At 36.2% G+C, this 9,053-nt stretch overlaps 1 pseudogene; it reads right to left on the minus strand.

Moving 5' to 3' along the window:
• Positions 1-1,105: 1,105 nt before the first annotated feature.
• On the minus strand, positions 1,106-8,301 carry LOC129289443 (uncharacterized; annotated as a pseudogene).
• Between the last annotated feature and the right edge of the window lie 752 nt (positions 8,302-9,053).

The following is a 9,053-nucleotide window of genomic DNA, read 5'->3' on the forward strand; positions in this document are numbered from 1 at the left end:
GAATATTTTTACTTTTGAAGCAAATTGCATTTGACTATGGTAAACTACATTGAATCATTACTATAGTTCATCCTCATTAGCCACAGACAACTATCACTGTTGGGTACTTTTAACTCTAATTTTTTTAAATTAACATAATCAAATATTTTTGTTTTATTTTTTTTTGAAAATAATTTTAAAAAATTAGTTTACAAAATATAGTTTTTTTTTTTTAAATTAGAACAAAACTAAAGCTTCCTCTTCGATGTATAGACTCAGCCTAGTAATCAACTAATCAACCATGCCCTCCATGATTTACCCAAAACCATATCATATACTCACATATAGCGTCTTTTTTAATCTAATGTCCAACAACAACAACAAACTTTTATCTCATTAGGTGAAATCGATTACATAGATTACAAGATACTATTGTACTATATCATTTATCAAGTTTTTAAAAATATTATTAATTAAGAGATCGCGTTCAACAACTTTCAAAATGTACTTTCAGGCCTTCCTCTACCCCTCTTAATCGACTCAAAGTTATGTGTTCTATTTTTTTCACTAGTGCCTCCTGTGATCTTCTTTGTATATGCCCAAAACTATCTCAACCGCTTTTCTACCATTTTTTTCTCAATAGATGCTACTCTCACTTTTTCACATACGTGCTCATTTTAAATTTTATCTTTACGTATATATCTGCACATCCATCGTAACATTCTCATCTTTACTACTACTCCAACTTTATGCCCTTACTGTCCTATTAAAACCCAACATTCACTATTATAAACAATCTGATTCTAATACTAAAATATTATATTCAAGCATGAACAGGTCTGATTTGATACGGTTTTCTCAACATAATTTTTTTTTTTTCCTTTATGAGCAATGTTCAACCCTTCAACTTTATCTACCACTCAGCCCAACTATTATTTTTAAAAAAGTATTATTAAATTGTTTGTTGCATTTGAAATTTTGGGCAGGAGCACTAGAATGAATGATTAAACTGGCGTTGGCTCGTAATCATATGCAATATCTTCTAAATTTTGTCATCCACCAAGAAAATTTCAATTTTCGGATGCGGATGTTCGTTCACTGTTGAACCAGAGACACTCCCATGGGCTTTGATGAACTGGTTAGTTGAGCAACATCGATTAACTATAATCTTTGCATATTTAGATGCAGCCTCAGAACCTCTTTGTTGTTCATCTGGGACTATTCTTTATTGCCTTAACATTGAAGCTCCGTACCGGTAAAAAAGGTAAAAGTTACAACTCCATGACCACTGCCTGCATGCACCAGTTAAATGCGAGGGAACATATCAGATTATTCATTCAGATTAGAATGACTCAATTTAACCTCCTCTCTGCTCAGTTTACTACTTCACCACTCGCTCTTTACAAGTTGAAACTCGGGAGAATCATTTTCAATTTCTCCTCCCCAACTGACCTACATCAGTTTCTAAAGCAGCCGATGTCCATTTTTCATCAGACCGATCATTGATAAATTCAGATTCAGAAGCTCTCATCATGGTGATTGGGGACAGAACCAGCATAAGAAAACTGCTCTTCCTTAGTTTGCCGTGGGAACAAAAACACACCCAATGCCATGTTGTACGGACCAAATATACAAATCTAACCATGGTTTCCTTGCCTATTATACAGCCTCTCGAGTTCTGTGATCCTCTTTATTAGATTCTTCCTCCTCAAGTTCTTCTATTAGCCTTTCAATCTGCCTTCTATAAACCGGCATGAAGTGATCGCTAATCATGGTCTGTGAAAGTCTCAGTTTACTGTACAGGGATCTTGAGGTTAGGAAAATCCCAATCTTAGTCTCATCTGGCTGGCTATTACCTGAACTACTATCATTTTCCCTACTTGCATCATCAGAGTGGAGGGTAACAATATGCATAATCTTTCCAGCAGGGAAGAACCTGTGAACTTCTTTCATTTCTAGTGCCGAGCTCTGGGTTTGGCCATCGGTTGTTTCTGCCATGGCTGCTTCTTCTTCCCTTATCTCCTTTATCACATCAGCCTCCTCGCCTTCGTTTGCGTCATACAGTTCATGCTCTAGTTGTTGCCACAGTTCCACCTCACTCATTTTATCCTCACGCGTTTCATGTTCCATAATGTCATCACTGTCATTGAGATCAACATTACCCTCAGCATCTGGACTCATTCTATCAGCACAAGAGCATTCAATTTCAGAAGACCACCCTCCTACACTTGAAGATATAGGAAGGTCCATGTTCTGAACAGCGATCATATTCATGCCCTTATTGGGAGACAAAAGTGGATCAGAACTCTCGGCATTACCAGACGCTGAAGATCTAGGAGAGCTTCCTGATTCTTTGGAATTCAAATGGGTACCCGATGGTCGCCGACGGGGTCCCATGCATGACCAAGAGGACAAGTTAATAGGTGGACGTCTCCATGCTGCATGAGCCATACTCCTGGCTCTCCTCATCACAACCTGGAGTCGTTCAATATTCAGATCAAACAGAAATTAAAAAAAAAATTAATGACACTTCACAATTTTAGACTGAAAAATCAACCTCCAACATTAGAAGAGAATTAGAGGGATAATACTTAATTCTTGCAAGCTAAGCTTATGACAAAGTGTGTAGAGGTAGGACTTCACATTCAAGGAGTGATCCCAGACCCAAAAGGCAAACAAACAAAAAGATCAAAATCCTTTAAAAAAAGGTAGAGGCAGTAATTGAGGCTAAACTTGATAGGCTAGCCCGAATAAGTCCGAAAAATCTTAAGACAAAGCTTGGAAGTTTAAAAAATTTCTTTATTTCAAGCTTTATTCGGGGCTGCCCAAATAAATGCAAAGAAATCCGGGCCAAGTCCAAATACCTGAATTCCTTTTTTATTATTAATAAAATAATATAAAAATTGAAAATATTAATTTTTTAAATAAAAACTGAAATTAGATAAAAAATAAAAAATAAAATATAATAAGTTATTTAATAATTCAGGTATTTAGGCAAATCCGAACAAACCCGAAAGCTCAAGAGATTAGAGTTAGGCTTGGCTATATGGGCTTTCTATATGATAGAATATTTTAAACTCGATCCAAATAAGCTCAGCCCGCTCAAATTACCGGCTGTACAAAAAAAGGCAGTTTATGACAAAGCATCGAACAGTTTCATGGTAACTGGTGGTAAAAGGCGAAATCAAACCAAATTGTGTAAAGAAGAATACCTGGGTACCATTTGAAACAGGTCGTAAAATGGCCCCAGCCCCAGCAACTTTTGCCTTAGCAGTGGCAATGGATGGGAGACGAGAGCCCAATGCTGTAGCAGAACGATAGACAGTACTGAGTATTCTTGTTTGCTCAATTTGATTTCTCAAGTCATTTATCCATGCTGAAGCGGTCACCTGCCAATCAAGATAATAACTTCAATACACCACGAACCATTCTAGCCAAAAACGTAGTATGCAAAACACAAATATCATGATTCAGAAGAATATTTATAGACTACTTTATATTAAAATAATAATAATAATAATACTGTCCACATCACTCTAGAGCTCTGCTCATGCTGACACAAACCATTAATTATAACCCAAAAAGCACTCACACAACTCTGATAAAAAGACCAAAACCAAACTAAGGGTAACATTCACCACCTCAACCCGCAAGTCATCCACAGAAGCAGCTGAGAACGTAGGCACCAAATCAGCTCCATTTATAACAGAAGTGATAAAACTATTTCCCGAGTCAGCCAACTCCCACGTCATACAAGCAGCTGCACATGTAACAAGCACTTAGTTTCAAGCTGTGCCTTTTTATAATATCCCTGAAATTTGAGACCTACAAATAACCTGAATCATACTAAAGCTGGCAAACCTGGAGCAAATGTAACACATGTAGTCTCAAACAATTCTTTTCGCTCTCTTAATATATATGTGAGAAGTGCAGCAGTGCCTCCCCCCAAGGAGTGCCCTACGATCTACACAAAAAGAACTTTAAAAAGGCAATCCAAAATCTGAAGAAACTCCATGCTAAGGCATCTGGTGCTTAAAGTTAGACTGACAAAATCCAGGTCAAGTGAAATTAAACTTTATACTCAGGATTTCAATGAGCCTAGAGGGCCTGTCAAATTTGTTTAAAGCAGAGCAAGGCCTAGAATTTTTCCCCGTACAAAGTTAAGGCAAGATGATCAGAGCAGTGGGACTAAAAGCCCAATGGCCAAGGACCCAAGTTCTGGAGCAAGTGGAAGGTGTGTGGGTCTCTGACACCCTGAAAGTCAGGACTGTCATTTCTATTTCCTTTTCTTTCCATTTTTCAGTTCTGTAATTACTAGAGTGTTTAGATCAGGCATGGTGGTTGGTGATTTTGTCTCTATTTTACTCTTCTATCCTATAAACAAGAGTTCGGATCAGCCATTTTCTGGTTGACTAAGTTCTGAATATCTTGATTAAGTTCTGAATGTCAAGTTCCTCAAGTTCAAAACAAGATTTTGGTGTCAAACAAACCTTCCATAATATTCTCATCAACACTAGCAATGCACAACTAAGAGCGTAACACTGATCAATAGAAACTATTTAAAAAAAAAAACAAGAAGTTGATATAATAATCTATCATATGTGCTCATGTTTGAAAGTTTGATCAGTCAAAAGAATCCCGTGTTTGTGGAAATGATGTTGACATAAAACAAGGCAAAAAAAGACCAGCAAATCAGCAAATGCATATTGAATTGTTGGAGGAAAAGTGTAGTATTAAAGAAAATATATTTACCTTTACTTTATAGCCAGGGTATCGATCAAGTGCTTCAATAAGACAAGGAATTGCAAGCTTTGCAATCCAACGAGCAGCTGCAACCATCCCACAATGGGCATAACCTAAAACCACATCACTAACACCCCCCTCTTGCACCACAGTATGATGAAATGGTACCACAGCTCCTGTAGCAGCAGTTAAAGTATCCTTGATACTATGGGTCCCACGAATCAACAAAAGAAAACATCTTGTCTCATGATCAGCTATTATCGTAAAAGCTGGCTTCAAAATCTGCATAACAAATGAATGTAGAAATTGTTATAAAACACTAAATTGCTAGTCATGTTACAAAAACTCAAACTACCTTTTCATTTAAACATTGCCTAATTTCAGTAATGAGGCAACTAGCTCCCTATGCAGTTCATCTTCCTGCTCTTTTCTCCCCAAAACAAGATATAAAAAGAAAACCCCTCATAAGTCAAACTATCTCCCTTTGATCCCATTTCCCCCTCCCTCTAAAACAATGGCCCCGGTCAATTAAGTCTTTCATCCTCCCACAAAAGGAAAATAAGAATAATAACTTCAGTAATGTAATCAGTATTTCATTACAAAGTAGAGGCATCAAGTTATTAGCAGTTTTCACCACAAACTTGGGCAAAACTTACTCCTGCTTTTGGCTCTTGGAGGAGAACATTCTCTTCACTGTAGCCAGTTTCTTCCAGAAACAAAGGGAATGGCTTCTTTGAAAATGCCAACAGAGTGTCAACAAGTTCAAAAGACATTTTAGTTCAGCAGTAACCTCAGGTCCTTTCAGCTGGAAACTATCCTTACCACCAAACACGCTCTCAACATGAAAGTTGCCCTGCAATGTATAACAGAGAATTTTAAAATTTAAAATATATTTAACTCAAGGAAAAAAGAAGAGTAGAACACAGAAGAAAGAAGCATCACAACCACAACCCAAAGCTATCCTTTATTTCAAAAGGTCCACACAAGAAGTACAATCAGAAATAAGAATTCTTAAGTGTTAGTACTAGAGATCAGTAATCATTTGATTGATTTCAATTATGATAATCTACTTGGACTTACTTCAAATGGCATTGAGGAAGAATATAATGACGCTAATATAGTGAAGATGATGGGCACGATGATAATCAAATTTTTTAAGATTGTGTTTCTGAGATTTGGTTACGCTGAATAATTATTTATGAATACTATTAGAACTTCTATGTTGCGTAATATGGAACATGGATAAACTTTTTTAATTAGCACAATTTTAATAAATTTCTTGGTTAATAGTGCATTTTAATTATCAAGCATAATATGACTATATTTCAACAGCTATCTCTTAAAAGTGGTAAACTTGTAAAAAATCTATTTTACGATTTCTATGAAGCCTGAAAAGATTACTTCAAAAAAAAAAAAAAAAACTCATACAAAGGATTGCATAACAGAGTATTGTATCGCTGAATCAGTGTATCAGCATAGAGCATCTAATGCATCAATTCCCTAGCACTGTAACCTGTGTGAAGTGGACTAAACCTCCCAAGAGAAATTAAGAACAATCAACAACCTCCTATAGACTAATCATGCTCAGTTATACAAAGCCTCAGAACATTATTTGCAATAACAAACAGAAGCAATAAACTGAACGTGCTGAGAATGTTAAAAAGGAACAGCTCCTCATTGTCCAAGAAAAGGGTCCACTAATGCAAAATCTGTGCCCAGTAAATGCATGAGCTAGTTTCATCTGACCTCTAGCCCATGTCTCTTCCACCTGACATTCTTTAATGGGATGGGCCAGCTGGCCCGTATCACATATCATCCTATTTATAAGTTAGCCTAAACTCTTTGACAACCTTGATCCTATCCTTAGACTCAAATGCTGTTATTAGTAATTCCTAATTAAACCCTAAATAATCCTAAAAATCTAACCACGAATTCATAAATCCCACATGATTATTATATCATTAAACAACAAAGAAAAAAATAACAACTATGTCTTCATGTCCTGCATCAATAATCCTTTTTGTTAGTCAAAGAGAAAACACCAAAAAGATAAGAAGTACCCATGATATAAAAAATTCTCTTCAAAGGTTGTATTATTTCTTCAAAGGCCCTAGTTTTTTTGGGATGTACCCACTAGACTCTGGGAGTCACATTGAGCTCCGACTAATGTAGATCAAATCAAATTGGACTACATAAGTGTAAAACTCTCCCAGCATCAATTTTCTCCATTCACAATACTTAAACCCAAGACTTTGCTGGAAGGGAACAAGTGTGGAACTACCTGAATCAACCGCCAATGGTCAAAGGCCATACTCTTTATTTTATTTTATCAAAATAACGATCCTTAGACTGGCTCTCCAATTATTCAGTTATAGTTTTTCCTTAAGATATATATGCACTATTTTCACATCCAAATAACAATTTTGGTCAGTGGCCAGAAGGGAGCCAAATAAAAAATATTCACTACTTAGTTGATGGGAACAAGAAAACAAAACCTTCCACATTTCTCTCATGTCTTTTAGTTGATAACACCAAAGCACCAACAAATAAGTATGTATTCCTTACCTGCCTCTTCAGAAGAAAACTTATACCAAATGCCAAATCCCCAATTGGCCACTTGCCAAGAGTCTCGGAATAAGTGAATCTTAGAGTCTCTGACAATGTCGATATTGTCTCTAACCACGTAGCAGGGGCTTGGATTAACCTATGTGAAACACGGTCTATCCCCACGGGCACCATAGTGGATGAATAACTAACATTTTCTTCTTCATCTCCATTCTCTGTATCCGACTGTAATTTCCGATTTAATGTATAATATAAAAGAGCAGCTGCACCGGCTGCAGTAGCCATGGTTGCAGTCGCCATGATCTTATAATTCCTATAAGGAAGTCGACAAATTAGTAAATTAATAACTAAAACCAATTACAGAAAACACAAACAATAGTGCCACTACATTCCAACTCGAAATCCTTCATCCTCAACTCCCTCAACGATTTAGGGAACTAAAATGGTTTGATCATCAGCAGGTGCTCGAATCATGACTAAACAGAACATCCCCCAAAAAAACATCCCAAAAAAAAAAAACAAAGAAACTTCGTATCTTACATTTTGAATTCAACATTTTCAGTTCTTAGCTGCGTTGAAAGCACAGTGGGAAAAAAATCGACGACCGAAATAAGATAAAACGTATCGATTAAAAGCTGAGGGAAAAAATCAACAGAAAGATAGAATTAAAAATATAACGAAAAAAGAGTTAAAAGATACAAAATTTTGAAAATTGTTACCAACAAAATTTGCGTAAACCTGAAGAACGTGAAGAAATCCTGAAACCCAAAACCCTAAACATTCGAAATCAGAAACCAGGGAGAAAAAAGAGAAGGAGGGAGAATTGGGCGAACCTGAAGAAACTGATTTTGGCGGAAACAGGAATGGAGAGTTTGGTCACAAAGGCATCAAAGATTATAGTACAGCACCTAATATGAATGAGACCTTGTCAAAGTTTCGCTTTGTATATTTTAATTTTTTTGGGCTTTTCAGTTTTCGTGATGAGAAAAGGGGACCTTTGCGCGGTCTCGTTGATTCTGGATGAAGCAAAAACAGAGGAACAGTTTTTTTTTTTTTTTGCAATGTTTTTCTATATTTTGTAAATGATTTTGTGGACACGTGTCGCGTAGGGGATGGAGCAGGTTGAAGGCTGAAACCGACCTAAAACCTCCGAGAGTCCGACGACTTCCATTTCCATTTTCCACGTTACGGCGGTTCATGTTGTTATCACTTTGTCTTACTATTATTTTTATTGTGAATGACATTTTTTAAGTCAATATAAAATCGGACTGTAAACTCTTAATATTTTATCTTTATTAATAAATACTAATCAATAAAATATATGATTAAATATTTAAAATATAAAATAGGATTATAATTTAATTTAAGAAAAAATTGTTCAAAAAGACTTGAGGCAAAATATGTATTACTCATAAGGATTAGAATTTGGGGAATGACATAGGTCCTTTGCTGACAATATGTTTAAGAAGTAAATGACTAAATTGCCCCTAACCAAATCATCCTCTCCTCTTTGGCTTCCATGTGATTTCTGCCATTTTTCTGGTAATGGCTTCATGATTTCGATGACAATGACAAGTGGTCTTGATTCCAAGAGCAACAACGATAAAGAAGATTAAGGTGAGATCTTGGTTTTGAAGATGATGCGACGAGCTTCTATGTTTATAATGGCAATGATAAAGACAGTAGCGAAAGGAGGAGGAAAAGGTCAAAGGGATGGGAAAAATCATTCCACCCTTTGTTAGATGCCATCCATCGTTGTTGACCTT

This window comes from Prosopis cineraria, unplaced genomic scaffold (genome assembly GCF_029017545.1).
Source record: "Prosopis cineraria cultivar Desert tree isolate PC_DT_omini unplaced genomic scaffold, ASM2901754v1 PC12, whole genome shotgun sequence".
In the NCBI taxonomy this organism is placed as follows: Eukaryota; Viridiplantae; Streptophyta; class Magnoliopsida; order Fabales; family Fabaceae; genus Prosopis; species Prosopis cineraria.